Source organism: Gopherus evgoodei, chromosome 8 (assembly GCF_007399415.2).
Source record: "Gopherus evgoodei ecotype Sinaloan lineage chromosome 8, rGopEvg1_v1.p, whole genome shotgun sequence".
NCBI classification, from domain to species: domain Eukaryota; kingdom Metazoa; phylum Chordata; order Testudines; family Testudinidae; genus Gopherus; species Gopherus evgoodei.
In genome coordinates this window covers 111,253,466-111,272,685 of record NC_044329.1, presented here as the reverse complement: position 1 = coordinate 111,272,685, position 19,220 = coordinate 111,253,466, and the positions used below count along the sequence as shown (strand labels likewise).

At 51.2% G+C, this 19,220-nt stretch overlaps 1 protein-coding gene and 1 non-coding gene across 3 annotated transcripts in view; both read right to left on the bottom strand.

Annotated features, from left to right (window-relative positions):
* Window positions 1–19,220, bottom strand: part of ERI3 (ERI1 exoribonuclease family member 3) — a 234,675-nt gene that overhangs the window by 122,298 nt on the left and 93,157 nt on the right. The window lies entirely within an intron of this gene.
* Window positions 2,878–2,950, bottom strand: TRNAV-AAC. The gene has a single exon. It is a non-coding gene; the product is annotated as a tRNA-Val (tRNA).

The window sequence follows — 19,220 nt, the reverse complement described above, 5'->3', positions numbered from 1 at the left end:
CGCTCTCACCCATCCGAACCTTGAGGTTGACTGTCCCCCTGGTTCCCAGTTGAACATAACTGCCAAGGGAGGGCGCAGTCCCTTAGCAAGAGCTGCCTCAGCCCACAGCCAGGAGGGGCCTTAAGAAGAGAGGCTGCTGTCCTGAGATTAACGTAGTGAGCAAATCAGCCTGGAACCCCACCAAGCAAGGTTCCTTGGCGCTTCACCTGCAGGTTTCTGGACCAGGTGTTCACCTTTTCGGTAAGAGGTGAAGGGGAGCGGCACTGGGGACCTGGGGGGGGGGGGAATCCCAGGAAAAAGCAAACAGGATGGAGGCCTCACTGGCCAAGACATTGGAGCTTTAAAAAAATAATTAAAAAAAAGTGTGTCTGGGAAGCCAAGACCCTTTGAGGATGCACACATCTCATTAGCCTTGCCGAACATTACCATCCCTCCCAATGCAGGAGAGCGCTTGGCCTGAGCAGGGGCAGTCTGCCACCATGTGGGTAAAGGTACCCTGACAACTCTCGCCAGCCTCCAACTTGAATCCGTGACAAGTACAGCCCTTTCCTGGAGCCTGGCCTGCCATCTCACCACACCCCAAAAGCACGGCAGGGCCCTGCATTCACAGCCAGCCACGCAGCTGTTTCCACCCACAGGACCCATGTGCTCCGTTCTCGAGAACAGGCAGCATGATCAAAGAGACCATACTCCTGAGAGAGCCCATACGTGTCCATTCCGAGCACACTGCCTGTTCACACGAATGGAACGGGGCAGGAGTGGGACAGGTGAACCTCACCTATCTGCATCCAGCGGGCACAGATCCATAGGCACGCATTGCTGTGCACGTCACTTGGTGACTTTGCTGGAAGGGCTCTGGCTGTTGAGTCTTTTGGTACAAGAGAGCTGCCAAGCCCCCGAATCTGAGCTCAACAACCAGGCACAAGCCAAGCCTTCAGCCCAGAATACAACCCCACTTAACTAGGGTAACCAGATGTCCGAATTTTATAGGGACAGTCCCGCTATTTGGGACTTTTCTTATATGGGGTCCTATTACCCCCCACCCCCGTCCCGATTTTTCACACTTGCTGTCTGGTCACCCTACGCCTAACCCACCAGCCTACCCAGGGGAGAGGGAGGCTGGCAAGTTGCAAGGCATCCAGGATCCCATCAGGACAGGACGCAGTCTCCTCAGCACTCCACTCCCTCACAGGAGCCTGGGGTCAGAGGTGAAGGCAGCGGCAGTGGGAGCTGCACGTTGTGTAACACCCCAATGCACACCCATCCCCCCGTGTAACCTGAGTGAATGCACACACCAGGGGCCCGAAGGGGTGAGTGAGCTCTGGTGTACGTTGCACACCAATGGGACAGAATGGCAAATGGGCATTCTAGCAAGAGACGTAACCAGGAGGTATAAATAAAGCAGCTGGGGCAGGCCTGCTTTACATCAACCAACCCCTAGCCCCCATCTTACACCAACTTGCACACCCTCGAGCCCATGTGTAACTAGCCATCGCGGAATTCAGCTATGAGAGGGGACACCTCCCCTTTCCCTCCGCCCTGCTGGGGACTCTTAGCCAGGATGGGCAGGGAAAGTGTCTCTAGCCTCTGCTTGCCAGAAGCTGGGCATGGGCGACAGGGGATGGATCACTTGATGATTCCCTGGTCAGTTCATTCCCCTGGAAGCAACTGGCATTGGCTGCTGTCCCTATTGGGTTTCCGGGAACTGGGCAGGCGGAAGCCCACCCAATGCTAAAGGATCCCCTCCCCAGCCTAAGGGGAGGATCTACAGGACCTCAGAACCCAATCGATTTCGGAGGACAACTAATAAAAGAACAGGGCAGGAGCGCGGTCAGAGGGTCATAAGAAGATAGCCTGACGGGGACACCGAGCAGAGAACCCCTGACAGCGCCCACTGCTCCTCGAAGGCATCAAGGGAGCCAGTGGACACCGCCCAGAGGAACTCCACCCAGATACGTGAACGGACCATGGATCTGAAAAAAGCCCTAAAGTCACCGGAGTCTCCACCGGACAACCTTCTCTCCCTGGTTGCACAGATGGCTATTTTAGCCAGGGTGAGGAGGAGGTTGACCAGGAGGTCCCGTGACTTTGTGGGGCCATGGATAGGGAGTGCATAGAGAAGGAGGTGAGGGGAAAAGTGTAGCCAGAAACGTAACAGGATATTAATGAGGAGCCGGTATAGGGGCTGCAACCTGGCGCACTCTAAGTAAACGTGCGCCAGGATCTCCCTCACGCCGCAGAAGGGGCAGGTGTCTGGGACAGGGGTAAACTGCACCAAATACACGCCCGTGCTTACAGCCCCATGAAGGAGCCACCAACTGACATCCCCAGCAGGCCTCAGGACCAGGGTAGAGTAGAGGCTGGCCCACCAGGGCTCCTCACCCTCCAGAGGTGGCAGGAGGTCCCGCCACTTTGTGTCGGGGTGGGACACGAGGGTGAGAAAGTGAAGGGTGTGGAGCACGAGCGTGTAGAGATGCTTCCTTGGCGCAGTTTGGAAGCGGACCGGCTACAGATTGTGCAGCCGGCTTGCGGAGAAGGGGCGAGGGGGCCAGTCGGGTCCACGGGGCAGAGGCCCAATGAAAAGGTCCGGAGGGCCCGGGCTGGTGGGTGGGCGGAACGTGCCCTCTCATAGGACCCGGTCGAGGTAGGCCTGAGCAGCGGGCGGCAAAGTGGCCTCCACCTCCTGTAGTACACGCCAGGGAGTATAAGGTCTGGAGAGCCCCATACGCTGAGCGAGCGTCAGGGGATCCAGCCAGTCTCCCCGGTTGTAGTCCAGGAGGTCTCCGACCCTGGTAGCTTCTGCCAGGACCAACCTCTGGCGCACCGCGGGGGACTCCGCCACCTGCACACGGAGCTGGGGGTAAAAGTAAGCTATCATGTTTCTGCCTGGTTTCGAACCAGGGACCTTTTGCGTGTTAGGCAAATATGATAACCGCTACACTACAGAACCAGAAGGCAGGAAACTGGGCTAGATGGACCTTTGGTCTGACCCAGTCTGCCCGTTCTTATACCTCAAGGAATTTCAGAGCCAGGACTCCAGTAAACTCAACAAAAGATCCTCAAACCCGCCAGCTAGCCCAAGTGAAAGGCCAACCCTTGGGAAGGGGCTATCATAGCAAGCTGGAGCCTTTAACAGATTGCTCCTGCTGGTCTGTGCCCTTTGAGGTGAGCACTCTGATGGGGCAACGGCAAAGTGCAGTAACACAGGCCTCAGTGCAGAGCAGCAGGCCCAGGAAAAACCCTACCTACACACAAGGCTGTCCAAGAACTTGACAGGACTCTGTTTGAAAAAGATGTTGAAAGAAATGATCTCTTTCAGTGCAATGGGAGATATTTGTCTCTGATTTACCCTTGGCTTTTTGCTCTGGTTCAGGTAGGAGCGGCGTGGGATGGCTGGCAGATCTGAGAGCACGGCACGCCCCAGCGGGCAAAGCGCGCAGTGCGGAGGAATGCGAGAGTCAGTTTGGAGTGCTCCCCATTTATCAAACTCACGCAGCCCGCCAGCAGAGCGAGTCTTTCTATCATTACACCTCTCAAAATCCGATTCATACCACTAATCCTGCCTTCATTCTCCCAGATTAATAACATCTCTTTCAACCTTCACAGTGTGATAAATAGACAAAGAGAGAACAAAAGGAGAAACAGAAGTGAGAGAAAGAGCCAGAGCAACTCCACATAATAAAGAGAACCAAGAAAGGGGAAAGCGAAAAAAAAAGAGAAGAAAAGAAAAAGAAAAGACGAGAGCACACTTGACTCTGCCATTTACCTCAACAGAATCTCAACAAGAGCTGGCAGAGCGGCAGTGCTCTTTAAAGAATGTAAAACATTTCTCAAAGAAAAGGCTCGTTAGCAACTCCTACCAGCCCGTGTTTTGTTGGAATTCCTTTCACTGCCCGTCTTGGTTTGGGTCAGGAGTGCAAAGGAGTTTGCTGGTTTCTCACCCTGCTCCCAGACGGGCTCCTCTCAAAGGCAAAGCCTGCAGCACGCACTGCCTGACTGGCTGTCTCTGCTCGAGAAAGGCCTGGACTACACTAGCAGAGGAAGCTGCAGGCCAGGACTGAGCTATGTGGGCAGAGCTGGAGGAGCATCAGCTTGGACGAGCGAGGGGTGCGGGGTGGATTTTAGGTGCTTGGGTGGGCACAGGTTGGTGACGGCAGGAGGGCTGCAGGTCAGAATGGAGGGGCGCTGTGGGTGAGGCGCCCAGGGCTGGAACGGTGGGAGGGAGAAGGACCAGCAGTATTTGTGGGGAAAACTTGTGCAGTAACTCCTGAATCCAGTGGGAATCCAATGCCTGTCAGTTGCATGGGCACTGCCTTCCACCTCCTTCCCTTGCAGCTTTGCCCTTTGCCCCAGGCCCCAGCGCTGACAGGGAGAGCACCTGACCCTAGCTGCCTGCCAAAGGCACCATGCCAAGTGGCAGAGGAGGCTGGGCTGTGACATCAGAACCATTTTCAATCCAAGTTGTACCTAAAGGACTAACAGTACAGCAAGGGGCAGAGGAGCTGAGAGCTCCTGCAAGACAAACTTCAGTGGAGCACAGAGTGGAAGACAACATCCCTCCAATCAGCCATCTTTTGCCCCGGGCTCTAACCGAGCAACTCACACTGGCCTTACCTCTAAAGCCAGAGCTTACAAACTTGTGTGGAGAAGAACCTCCCTCATCCAATGGCCCGCCCCTCCTCAAACCCCGCCGGTACTAACCCCCATCCTCCTGCGGCACCTGGGGGGAGCTCTCCACAGGCACAGGGGGCAGTTTGGGGCGTGCAGACACAGTTCAGATGGTCTTACATTCGATGGCCGGTAGGCACCCAACTCCCCTGCCTTGCAATGAGACTGAATAGCTAATTCCCATCTGCTGTGGGTCCCTCTGACATTTACCCGCTGTAAGGAACATTAGAGCCTGCAGAACGTCGTCCTGCGACGCCAGACTGTGGCCCTATATGTACCAAGAACAGTCACCAGGGGCAGCCCGATAGGTCTTGGCTTTTGCATGTTCAAAGCTGCCCGAGCCCTAGTGACGTGCACCTAGGGACCAGCCCCATAGCCCAATGGAAACACCCTGCCACTGGGTGCACTTTGGAGGGGTTTTCAGTCAGCAAGGCTGGTGCTAGCTCCAAGGGCGTGAGGGGGAGAAATGCAGCAGCAGCCGCCACTTGGAGATGACTCCTGGCAGATGAGGAAGCAGCGGCCAGTCCTGAGGGAAGCAGCCCAGCAGTTGTGGGATGGTGGGGAAAGAGAGGTTACTATCCCCTCCTGTTACCATCATGGAGAGCTAACTGCTGCAGGACTCCAGGCTGTAAGCGCCAGGTATTATTACTACTACGATCACCTCCCCTCCACTGCAGTGACGTCTCTGCTTGGCTTGGCAGAGCTGCATTGGGGCTCTAACATGTCGTTTTAATTATTAAATGTTACTCTCGTCTTGGCATCTCCTTACGTGCAGTTCCGACCATGCTTACAGAGTCTACGACTTCTCGTCCCATCTACCGACCTCTCTGTGTTCAAATCCCTCCTGAAGACGGACGCCTTCTGCAAAGCACTTCCACCAGCACCCCAGAAAGAAGGTCTGCACTGGCCTGAGCTGAGACCGCTAACTGCTGGCACCCTGTATCTAGACTGCACTGGCTATCCACAGACTGCGAGCTCTTTGCGTGACGCTCCATGCGACAATACGTGCTCTGAGTGTGTTGAATAGTTTGTGGCGCCTCAGCAGCATAGGGCTCTGTGACAGCATGGCTGCCGGATGTTCACAGGACCAAACAGCAAGCTGCATAGGGAACATATAGTGCTGCATAGCCGGGAGCAGGTTGGGCTGGTTGGTTTTTAAACTGTTCCATACTACTACAGCCTTTGAAGTACAGAAAATAGCAACACTCAGGTACCAATTTTTTCAATGCTGCTTTTATCACAGCAAATCTTTTTCTCCTCCTCTGTGTGGTTGCAGATAGATATCAAGTAAAAAGAAAGTCTCCTCTTCTAACAATGGATTTCCCTTCCCTTCAGAACTTCAAAGGGAAAACTCTTATCTGCAGCCAGAGTTAACCAGAAGAAAAAAAGACAGAAAACAGACACACTAACTGAATGCCCAGCTCTCCTTTTATTCACTGCAAAGGCCAGGCTGGCTTTTCGGGGCCTGCGGGATCCTGGGGAGAGGTTGTTAGAGCGCGTTTGTAACACATATTTACTCACCAGACTAACGGTGCAGGGGAATGCACTTTTTTATTTTTTACTCCTTAATGTTCCGCCCCCACCTCCCCCATGCTGCATGCACCCATTATGCTCCTGTGTAAATTCTGTGAGCCAAGGACCATTCAGCACAATGGAGCCTTGATTTTGATTGAGGTCCCTCAGAAATACTGTAACTGAAATAACAACGATGATGGAGGGAGCTTCCGGCATGAGCCAAAGCCCCGCATCAGTCTAGCATGGAGCTGTTAGAGAGCCAGTATGGACTACAGGTCAAACCCTGCTAGCCATACTCCCACAAGCAGGCGCGCTGAGTCCAATGGGAGTGTGAACATGAGTAAGACCAGAATGATTTGGTCCTATATGCTTTAAATACACTCAGCCAGCCAAAGCTACTGAGCATCTCCCAGTGCTGGTGACTGACGCCACTTCACATCTGAAAACCTCTAAAAAGGGTGATGGCACGGCCCCGCTGAAGCCAGTGGGAGTTCAGGACTTCACCCCGGAGAGGTGCTGCAGACACATGAACAGGTCTGACAACACATGGGCCTAGTCCCACAGACACTTCAGCCTATAACTAAACCTGCTGGCATCTCACCCAAGTAACGCTTTGCTCGACTGACCTCTGCAGGGGAACGGGTACTCCTGCTACAACGTGTGCTGGTGGTATCCATGTGATAAAGCATGGGCCCCCATGACAAGCTGCATTGCCGTTTGCCTTTGAACACATCCCACCTGCTCTCCGTCCTCTAATCCACCCCCTCTGGGGCCAGGCAAAACACTTCACTTCACCAAGCAGCGTGAAAGAGCCACCAGTGTTTGGAAAGAATTTGGCCCAGAAAGGGAAGGGGGAGGTCGTTCACATTTTTAATTCCTCCGCTCCAATGACACTGCTCTAAAATGCAGGACAGGCAATCCTCGGTCCTAGACCACAGAGGGTTAAAGTCCATTTTCTTCTAACCCCCCAGGGCTGGAAGCAAGTGATTTATAACTCTGAGGAGCAGCTGCTGCAAGCTAGCTCTGGTAGATCATGAGCTAGCAGGATTTAAAATGGTATCTTTACAATTTTACAGTTAAGACTTCTCGTGTCCCACCCGCCCCTCAAGGTCTGCACTGATTGTTGATGGTGATGTGCATGTGGCCAGGTGCCTTCACCCTCCCCACAGCACATGGACAGCTGTGCTTCTTGATGTGTTTCTGCACGCAGGGGCTAATGGCCTTGATGCATGTGGTTAATGCCTGCATTAAGCAGCCTTGCAATCTCTTCTTGCCCAATCCCATAAGCCCCGTTTCTCTTCACCCCACGCGCGGCTTTGAGAGCAGGCCTGGTGGGCTGACAAACCACCTTCTCCACAGCAGACAGCGCCCTGTCCGTGCAGCAGGGAGATGGAAAGCAGCACCCTGAGCCCACGCTGCAAGCCCAGCGCTTCCAAGACGTTTCCTCGTGCTCCCCTGTACATGTCCCACGACGCACAATTCATTTCAAGAGGTCCCACCACTCCTCCTGACTCACACAATTACAATGGAACAGTCCATCGCTGCTGAAGGCTTCCTGCCCATGGAGCTGCAATGGGCCGATCCATCACACCAGGCACCCTCTCTTCAAGTTGGCTGAAGACAGATGTTTGGCCAATGGAGCAGCGGGATTGGCTGAGCACCGGGAGAAGTGCTTTATAATTCCTTTTCCTGTCCTCTGTCCCCTACGTCTCCCGCAAGAGACACAATGATGGATGGTGACATAACTAGCTGTTCCCAATCAAGGTAATGTAAGTAATGACAGCTGACGTGATTCCCGGAACGCGTGCCGGCTGTTGTCCTAGCTGCCTCCCCTACTGCAGTCCCAATGCCGCAACATGTGAGGGGAGAGGAGAACCGGGGATGAAGGCCCTGTGGGATGACGGAAGGGCCTGCAGAAGAGCTCTGAGAAGTACAGGGTTTCTCTGAACTCAGCACAGCGACTGAAAAACTGAGCGGGAGCCAAAGACGTGAGAATACCATGTTCTTCTTCCAGGGTGAGATCAGTCCATCCCAGTGCAGCCAGCCTGCCAGCCAAGGCACCACATCAACCCTCCTACACCAGAAGCAGCACACAGGCCTCGCACTGGCATTCTGCATGGCAAGAATTTCACCTACCAAGGCAAGGGGCTGGTAACATCTACATGTGTTACTCAGAATTCCCCATCGCTCTCACCGCTGCCTGCTAGGGACCTCAACCTACTGCTCCACTCAGACTCAAGTTCTCCAGCATCTAAATCTGAAAACAGAAGCATTCATGTAACAACTTGGAGCTCCATGAGACTCTCTCTCTAAATGCCTCAGATTAGCATCTACTTTTATTTGTAGCTACCACACAAACAATGTCACGACACCCTCAAAGTTGTCTTGTAAACCACAGCAAGCGACAGATCGAGGTTCACAGACATGCCCGTATGCAACCAAAGACTTAAAGGAGGAAAAATTCAAGGCAAGTCAGCGATTGCTATCTGTATTCCTTGTACAGTTCTTTAAAATAAGTAGGCAAATTTAGCATGCAGAGAAGTGAGCAACTAATACCCTACCATTGACTTAAGAAGAACTTGAAGCTTTTATATCTGAAGTGAAAAAAATGTCAAGTACTTTCTTCTCCCCAAAATTTGTCTTGTCTTAAAACGCTGTTGTACTCCGGGAGGGAACCTCCTCCATAGACAGACATATTTAAGCATCACTCTGCTTAAGATTCTCTTTATAAGACGAACTGCAAAGGTTTTTGACAAACGTTCAAGCTGTGTTTGGAGAATTCCAAGGAGAAGCAAGCTAGTGGCTGTCTCAAAGGCAATTAGTGCAGCATTTTAATAAAATCACCTCCCTCGACGCCCATTCTGCAGAGGTGCTGAGCGCCCTCAATCACCACTGAAATCCTGCCCAGCACCTCGCCGGCCTTAGCAACACTAGCCTTTCTTGGGAAATCCCACATAGCTGCACTGGCAAAAGAGCAGTTCCGGCTATGTTAGCAATGATGGGAAAAAGCAGATGTTTTACCACTCTGTGGCCTACACCTGCCCTGAGCCTTCTCTACATCAATCTTAGCAACAGGGGAGATTCCCCCCAAAAGGTGAGCATAGACACGGCCACAAGCCCACAAAACCTCAGCTGTAGGCTCCCACATCTCCATGCCTGAGCAACGGCTATCAAAACAAACACAGACAAAAATCTGAACTTTGCCAGAAGCTGGGAATGGGCAACAGGGGATGGATCACTTGATGATTCCCTGTTCTATTCATTCCCTCTGGGGCACCTGGCATTGGCCACTGTCAGAAAACAGGAGACTGGGCTAGAGGGACCATTGAACTGACCCAGTGTGGCCGCTCTTATGTTCTTATGAACAACCCACCTCATTCCATATCCTGATTCCCATTCCCATTGTTCAACAGGGCTTGCAATGTCACTCGCTCCAGCAGAGTGACCAGGAAGTCACGTTTGCATCCCTATACAGTGCTGCTGTTTACTTTGTTAAACAAGGATGGTGAGAGGCTTTGTTCCTCTTTTGGGCAAATTCCAAAACAGGTTGAGGGGGAAACGTAAATTGGTTTTCCTCTTTACAACAGCCCACATTTTTGGACAGGGTCTACATAAATAATGCTCTGGCCTCTTACATGCCCTCTGTTGGATGCTCAGAGCTCTGCAAAACATCATGGATGGTGTACAAAGGAAGTACGATAAATAAGTTTTTAAAAATAAGCCTGGTCTAGGGGGTCTCAGACTGGGACTCCTGGGGCTTCTCTCACTCTGACCCTACCTTCTTCTGTGACCCTTGCCAAGTTGTGTGTCTGTTTCAGTTTGCCCATCCCCTGAAAAACAGGAAGTTGACCTCACTCACATAGCTGTGCAAGGGCTAAGGTTTGCAAAACACTTTGAAAATGATAAATTTTACCAGCAGGGTCTGGTGGCTAAAGCACAGGACCAGGAGGCAGGGACTTCCACTAATTCACTGTGTGACCTTGGAAAAGTCACAACTGCCCATGCCTCAGTTTCCCTACAGTACTACTTATTGCACAGAGACCTGCGAGGCTACATTCACTAATGCTTGCCCTTCCAATCAAAGGATCTCAGAGCTCTTTACAAAGGGTCATCATCATTATGCATTACTGAAGCTCTGTTAGACACAAGGCGAGAAGCTGGAAAAATCAGTGTCTGTAAAATGCAAGTGAAGAGAGAATATTTGCCAGTCTGTAAGCGAGTGTTACCAACAGGGAGAGCAGCACACAAACATTTTAGCACTGGAAAGTGTTTGTAAAGTGGGGACAAAAATTATCTGTTGGAATGTGTTAAACTCCCAGGGGACTGTTTTCAGGGAGCCTAGCACAGAAAGGGAACCTAGAGAACAGTCATGTTAGCACCCACCTCTCATCATTCCCATAACAAGGGGACAGCCAAGCCACTGCACAGCTATTTGCAGAGCGAAGTTTGCATCTCCACCCCCTACACACCCTGCAGTGGCTCAGTGGAAGAATACTTGAGAAGTTGTGAGTTTGGTCATAATGTGTAAAAAGCCCCTGAAATGCGACATCATTTATTCTTCTGTGCTATTGCTCAGCAGAGCTAATAAATCTTGCATGAGCAGAGCTGATTCTAATTGTCTAATATGAAAAGGCATTTGGATTGAGAGAGGGTAGATAAAAGTGATTGAATCTCCAATAGCCTAGCGTTAGTGACAAGAAACATCCTGATACGGACCCCAAAGAAGAATGGCTCCCCCTCCTCTGTGAGCAGCACATACTCAAGCATCCATTTCTCCCTGCTTTCTGCACACGGCATCTCCGTCTCCCCTATTGACAGGACGTGGGTTTAAACACAGTTACACAAGTTATCATTTCTGCCTTTTGATCAATCTGAGTTTTCAGGACAATTACCCTCTTAATCAATGATTGCTATCAGCAGCCCCTCGGATTCCTCACCCAAGAAATCATGCCGCCAGGGCAGACAGCATGTGCATATGCAATGAAGCTGAGGGGAGGCGCTACCTATGCAAGTCCATCTTCCACTGACGCACTCGCCTGCTGGAAGGGTAGAAAACTGTGAAGGCCACTTCAAGGAACACCTGACGTATGAAATAAGCAGAAGGGATGAAAAGGAACATTGTGCATGGAATCTGTGGCACAACCAGACAGTAGCACTGGGAACCTGCTTAGACAACCATCTGACTGAAGAATTAACCAGCTAAAGCGACAGATTTACTGTACATCAGAACCATGCATTTCAGAGCTATCCATGACCAGCACTAGCAGTTCCCAAAGAGGCTAATAAAGTCAGTTACCAGTTAGGAACCAAAACTCTTAAAGGAAGTAAAAGGAAGGGGAGTAGAAATCGGGTTTTAACGATCTCCAACATGCAGGGTTTGTTTTTCCAAGATAAGCAATTATTTATTGAATAATGCAAAAATCCCATTGACAGGTAAAAACCCTCGCCACTGATTTCCTGGGAAGGTAGCCTCTAATATCGGTATTTGCACAGCACCAGGAGTCTTGGAGGATCCCGATGCTATTTACAGGGGAATCCTAACCCATCATAGGATTGCAGCCAATTCTACTCTGCAAATTTTAAGTAATGATATGACAAGAAGCCACAGGAAACCGTAAGTCTGCAGAACACAATTACAGAGGCTGCAGTTTGGCTGGGACGCTGGACTTAAGATCCCTGCTCTTGCAAAGATGCCATCAAAGCTTTCACTGGGGGTTTGGTTTGCAATTTCTTAACCCCCAATCCCAGTCTGATTAAACAATGACTTACTACTTCGGCTAAAGGAAGTCTGTGTTAAAGGTTCTACTTCTGGAAATCTCTCTGGGGCAGAGATAGTGCCTAGCACAACGATTAGGGCCCCTAGACAAGACTGCAGTACAAATAAATAATAAAAGATTCAATCCCCTCAAAACAAAGTCCATACCCAGCACTAACTAAATCAGCCGCGTGCTTTTCCCCACACCCACTCATCCATCTGGCTGTTTTTACCCTGCATGCTCTTCGGGGGAGTGGAGCCACCTCTTCCACCCTGCTGGGAAGTGTCGAGCTCCCTCGGGGCACTGCCATGATAACACAGTGCTGGGGGACCCAATGGGCAAGAAGGCACATGGATTTCCCCAACCACAGCCCGTTTGAGGTCTGCGTTATTTCAGGGCAAGGAAGCCAGAAGGGACATTTCACCGTCTTGACCACCAGACCGGGCAGGCAATAAGGAATGCGAGCAGCGCCGGGTGAGTCTGACAGGGCAACTGGGTTCGCAGGCTGCTGGCTAGAGGAGCTCTCCAAAAGGCACCATATTTCACTAGCTATTTTACAGGGAGAATAGCTGATCAAAGACATCCCCACTGTGTACTCCAGAGCAATAAAAATAAAATAAAAAAAACACAAGAAGAATTCTTTCGGCGGGTAATGGGCATTTTATTCCTTTTTATGACACTGAACATAGGCAGCTAGCGTAATTACACCACGATAAAGGCATAATGTGCACCTACCAGAACAAACTCCTACTTTTGATAATTAGGCAGAGCAAACGCAGTCTGGGATTATGGCACATGGCTTCACTCAGCCACCTGGACCTGCTTCAGCCCTTATCCCCACAGGACACCAAGCCCCCGCTGCCCTGCAGTGGCCCCTCTCTCTGGGGCCGGGGCTGCTGACTCCGCAGGGACGGTTAACAGCAGAGTGTGTCCAAGAGACACTCCAGTGTAAAATCCCCGGGGCTCCGTAGATAAGAGCAGGCTCAGAACAGAGACCCAGGGTGGCTGAGGTGGATGATATTAGCAGGCTTCAATGGGGAGGGAGCATAAACACCATGACTACCTGTTTGCCCCCTAAGAAGCAACCTCACAGCCAGCAATATGCAGTATGCCAATACGGAAGTTTATTGCTCGCCATCTTGGTTAGTGGCAGAGATTGAACCAGGGACCTTGAGAGCCAAAAGGGTGAGTCTCTGACACACAGCTAAAGGGATATGTCCCCTAAGTGGGAGCCAGAGCGGAGCCATATTCTTTGCGGGTAGGGCATACCCAACACACCCTGAGCACCAGGTTACAGAGCGACTGAGCAAGCAAATGGAGCTGCAGCAAATCTCAGAGCTGCCCCGCACGGATGCAGAAATAAGAGGCATGCCTACATGCACACGCAGCCGTGGGAGAGCCCTGCACAGCAAACACCCTGGCTGAGCCAAGGAAAGCGGCAATTGGGGCGTGAAAGAGTCACGACAAGCCCGTCAGCCTGAAGTGTGGTCGATTGGGAAACAAAGCCTGAAAACAAACGCGGCTCTCTGAGGTCCCAGGAAGGGTCTAAGGCCCTCCCCCTTGGAAGGGGTGAGCCCCCATCTGTCAGAGATTAATAATAAGCTCTTGGAAACCCCTGTTACTACATTACTCCCAATGGCTCCACTACCCTGCAGCCCCATCTCCTGTCAAACATACCAAGAGCCAGCTAGCACTCTTCTGCTGCAAAGGTTACAGAGCCACAGCCTGCCAGCCTCCCCAGGCGAGCACAGCCACGGTAGAGATCCTAAATGATCTTTAAAATATTAATAACGTCAATCAGAGACAGCCTGTCAGAGGTGACACGCAGAGTTCCTGGAGCGCAGGTTTTCCTGAGGTTGGCAGGAGACCACAAACCTAATACCCGAGTTTGTTTAAACTAAATCCCTACTCCAGTACCCCGTAATTTCTTGTAACAAATCATTCTACAAGTTTTCCAAGTGCATCGAGGGAGGGGAGCCCATTGCATTAACCCTGGTCGTCTTGCGCTGCAATGCCACCGGACCAACACAGCCGCTGGCACCTGTGTGCAACTCCACTCCGGGGAGGCTGGGACAGCCCGAGCTGGCGACAGCGCCTCTGGGGTGCCTTCAGTCAGACTGAGCCACAGCGCCCGCTCTAGGCTGGAGAGGGGAGAGCTTTCAGCCAGCATTTCAACTGCGACAACATTTGAGGATCTCAGTTCTTTTCAAAGAAAGAAGCCTACACTTCAGGTTCTCTGGTCCTGTCCAAAACTAGCTCCTTCCTGGCCGCTTGTTCAGTATCCCACCGAGAACAGCCCTGGCTTTCTGGTGCCCAGGCCCTTCGGAGCCTGGAACCTAGGACACTTGAACCTTGCCGGAAGTGACAGATACCTGGATGCTAACTCCGTTTTCACCTTCCTCGCAAAGGAACGTGTTGAGAGACGGGAAAATCCTGACTCCCCTCCATTTTGGAATAGGTTCAACAGGCTTAGAAGCTCATGCCTGTACAAACCTGCATGGCTAGTCTCCCCTCTGTGCCCATATCATGTTCTTCTGCAAATTCTTACAACAAAAAACCTAGTAAAGGACTAGATAACCCAGGGTGTTCGCTTAGCAGAAAACCTAGTTTATTAATTTCCCCATTCCTGACGAACTCTTACCTGATTCTTTTAAAAGCAGCAAAGAATCCTGTGGCACCTTATAGACTAACAGACGTTTTGGAGCATGAGCTTTCGTGGGTGAATACCCACTTCCTCAGATGCATGTGAGGAAGTGGGTATTCACCCACGAAAGCTCATGCTCCAAAACGTCTGTTAGTCTATAAGGTGCCACAGGATTCTTTGCTGCTTTTACAGATCCAGACTAACACGGCTACCCTCTGATACCTGATTCTTTTACTTTCCTATTTTCTTCCCCCTCTTTGTGTAGTACATTACTGTCCAAAAAAGAAAACCCCTCTGCTTGTAGTTTATGTCATGTCTGTTCATAACATTGTGCTGTTTTACAGCAATGAAAATATCATTTAAAAAGAAAGGAGACTGCAGGGTTCATTCCCTTGTGCCAGCCCACAATGGTGCAAGCTGCACACGCAATTCAGTCACGTGTCACAGCTCCACCAGAGCAGCCCTTCCACGGCGTCTCAGAGTAACATTCTGCCCCCCAAGATGGAGCAGCAGGCAGAAAAGCCACTGAAGCCATCAACCCAATGTACTGGAGCAGCAGTGGGAGGGACTCACAGGTTGTCGAATAGAAGACATAAGAACATAGGAACGGCCATACCGTGTCAGACCAAAGGTCCTTCTAGCCCAGTCTCCTGTCTGCCAACAGTGGCCAATGCCAGGTGCCCCAGAGGGAATGAACAGAACAGGGAATCATCAAGTGATCCATTCCATCGTCCATTCCCAGCTTCTGGCAAAAGCTAATGAGGTGCTGCTGGCAGAGTGACAGGCGCTTTGAGAACTCTACCCGGAATGCGGTGGGCAGCGCTGGGTGCTGCACCACAGCAAAGAGATTCCTGGCACCACTAGGGTAGAACAAAGGGCAACCGCAGGTGATTCCAATGACAAAACTACATCGACCGTGGAGGAAGCTGGGCCCTCTCTTTAGAAGTCTTCACGGGGGAGGGGGGCACAGAAGTGTTTGTACCGCGTCTCGCACAATGGGACTCCCACTCCTGATTGAGACCTTTGGGCACTGCCACAATTTCAATATTAAATAACAACAACCTTGAACAAACAAACATTTGGGGGCAAAACCCAAGCCATTTTACAAAGTCAGAAATTCTTGCCAAAATTCTCTTTTCAAAAGCTTCCATTTTGGGCAAAACTGGAAAAGAACAAAAGGCATCGTTTCTGGCTTATCACTTCCCTTTTCTCCCCCTTTTCCTGTGGTCAGATGGAAATAGGAAAAATAAACTGGCGAGAGGGGCTGGGAAGGAAACAAAGGGAGATCAGGAAAACCAGAAATTGGGGAAAATAAAGACTTTAACCCAACATTTTTCTAAACCAAAACCCAACACAAAGTTTTGATTAGACAGGCATCCCTTTCCCAAGTCTGTCGAATGACGACAACCTCAACGAATGTGGATACAGTGCAGATCCCTCGTGGGCAAATGCAGCAGCACCACTGGCCCCTTCATTGGCACTCTCAGCAGAGAGGCAAAAACCAAGAGATGAAAGGGGCTCTTCTATGGAACAACCTCTTTGGAAAACTTAACACACACGCAAACCTCTCCCCCGCCCCAGAGCAAGGCACCCCAGACCTGGGTGAGGCAGTGCTTTGCAGGGCGCTCTGCGGGCCTTGCCGTCTCTGCAGAACTGAAGTTTTTGCTTTTTTAGAAGACAGTGAGGCCCCCATTTACACTACAGGGACTATAGCAGCATAGCTAGGGCACCGCGGCCATACCAGTGTAATCTCATCACGTAGCCACGGCCCACAGCAAGAGAAGGGGGGTTCCTGTCACTGCAGGAACTGCACCTTCCTGGGCACTGGTAGTATTCTGCCACCAACATAGCTGCACTCAGCACAGCTGCAGCACCCAGTGGGGTGGATTCTTCCATAGCTACGTCGACCAACATTGCACACACAAACGAGCCCTCCACAAACGCCAACTGCTGCTGGGCTGAGTGAGCCTGGAGCCGGAAATCACAGAATCGTAGGACTGGAAGGGACCCCGATGAGTCCCCTAGTCCAGTCTCCTGCACTCATGGCAGGACTAATTATCTAGACCGTCCCTGACAGGTGTTTGTCCAACCTGCTCTTAAACACCTCCAGTGAAGGAGATTCCACACCCTCCCTGGGCAATTTATTCCAGTGCTTCACCACCCTGACAGGAAGTGTTCCCTGATGTCCAGCCTAAACCTCCCTTGCTGCAATATAAGCCCATTGCTTCTTGTCCTAGCCTCAGAGCTTAATGAGAACAATTTACCTCCCTCCTCCTTGTAACAACCTTTAATGTACTTGAAAACTGGCATCATGTTCCTTCTCAGTCTTCTCTTTTCAAGACTAAATAAACCCAATTTTTTTCAGTCTTCCCTCATTGCTCATGTTTTCTAGACCTTTAATCATTTTTGTTGCTCTTCTCTGCACTTTCTCCAATTTGTCCACATCTCTCCTGAAATGTGGCGCCCAGAACTGGACACACTACTCCAGTTGAGGCCTAATCAGCACAGAGTAGAGTGGAAGAATGACTTCTCGTGTCTTGCTCACAACACTCCTGCTAATACAGCCCAGAATGATGTTTGCTTTTTTTGCATCAGACTTACACTGTTGACTCCTATTTACCTTGTGATCCACTCTGACCCCCGGATCCCTTTCCGCAGTATCCTTCCTAGGCAGTTATTGCCCATTTGTACGTGTGCAACTGATTGTTCCTTCCTAAGGGGAGCACTTTGCATTTGTCCCTATTGAATTTCATCCTATTTACTTCAGACCATTTCTCCAGTTGGTCTGGACCATTTTTAATTTTAATCCTACCTTTGCTAACACTTGCAACCAAATGGTGTCGTCCGCAAATGTCATAAGTGTATGCTCTGTGCCATTATCTAAATCTCCGATGAAGATATTGAACAGAACCGATCCCTACAGGACCCCATCTATTATGCCCTTCCAGCTGGACTCTGAACCACTAATAACTAACTACTCTCTGGGAACGATTTTCCAACCAGTTATGCACTGACCTTATGGCAGCTCCATCTAGGTTGTATTTCCCTAGTTTGTTTTAATAATAGCTCTAGGAGAAGGGTGAAAAGACCTCCATTCACTCAATGAGCTGTTAATTCTGAAATCTAATGATGGCAGTGCACATGCCCTCCCTGTTAACTGTTTCACTGCTGACCATTTTAGCAGAACCCAGGGCCAGTGCAACCATTTAGGTGATCAAGGCAGTCGCCTGGGGTGCTAGGATTCGGGGGAAGATATTTTCTTCGGCAGTGACCACGGTGGCTGGATCTTCGGCCGCCCTGGTCGCCGCTGGCATTTAGGCGGAGGGAGCTGGGACAGGGGAGCACGGGGAGGGCCACCTGCAGCAAGAAAGGGGGGGGCGGCACGCAGGGGAACTCCCCGCCCCAGCTCACCCCTGCCCCGCCTCCTCCCCGAGCACACTGTGGCTGCTTCACTTCTCCCACCTCCTAGGCTTGTGGTGCCTAAGCTGATTGGCACCGCAAGCCTGGGAGGCGGGAAAAGTGAAGCAGCCATGGCGTGCTCGGGGAGGAGGTGGGGAAGGGATGAGCTCGGGGGGGGTGCCTCAGGGTGAAGAGCTGTCATGGGGGGACACTGCAGGGCGGAGGTGGGGAGCTGCCGTGGGGGACGGGCCAGGGCGCAAGGTGTAAGTTTCGCCTAGGGCACGAAACATCCTTGCACCAGCCCTGGCAGAACCACACAGCTGCCCTGAGATTTGTGGGACTGAACTGTGGGTGGAGCCTGAGTACCACCATTTCCCCCCAGACCTGAGTCTCTGAAGACTTCCAAGGGAGATGGAGCATTCAAGCATCAGTGCAAAACAATGAAGTCCTTTTAGGTCCCTCATATACGACTGACGGGAGCAAATCCCAAATATCCAGTCACTGGATGTACTTCCATTCTTGTCTTTTCCAGGACATGAACCCTGATCTCTCTCTGGGCTCTGTCTACATCAGGAAACTTTCCCCAAAACTTCCCGCTCCTCCTACCATTGGCCCAGCTGCAGTGCGGGTAGCACCAGTAGGAGCTCTGGTGTACAAAAGTGCTCAGTGGCATCCTGCATTTTCACCACCAGGCTGAACTTGCTGCCAATGCTGGCTCATTCCATGCAGGACAAGAAACGCTCAGCTACACTCCCCCTCCACACCCTGCTTGACATAAGCATCTGAAAGCACATAATGAGCCTGTAAAGGGACAGAGGCACCACAAGAAAACTCCAGCATCCTAGCTTAGAGAGACACGGTGCTGAGCCAGCTTGCAAGGCATTTAACTATGAGCAATGTTGGCACAGTCATTTGGAGGATGGGAGGCCAATAAAATGCACTCAATTGTATCATCTTTAATGCAAGATCCCTGCAGCAGGTAGACAGAAAGGTAAGTAGCTACAGGTGCATTTCCCCCGCCCCCTTGGACAAGGCCTCTTCCTCCCCAACACGCCACTCCAAGAGCTCAAGTCCTGCTGCAGGGGAGCAGTTGTGGGCTGGGATGCTTGAGTACAGCAATCTAGACTGTACAAGCTTCAGGATCAGTCTCCTGTCTCCACAAGGAATGTTCAGGACCATACCGGAGCTCCCGAGAACCAGACAGTACACAGGGAAGGGGTGTGCGTCACACGCTGGAG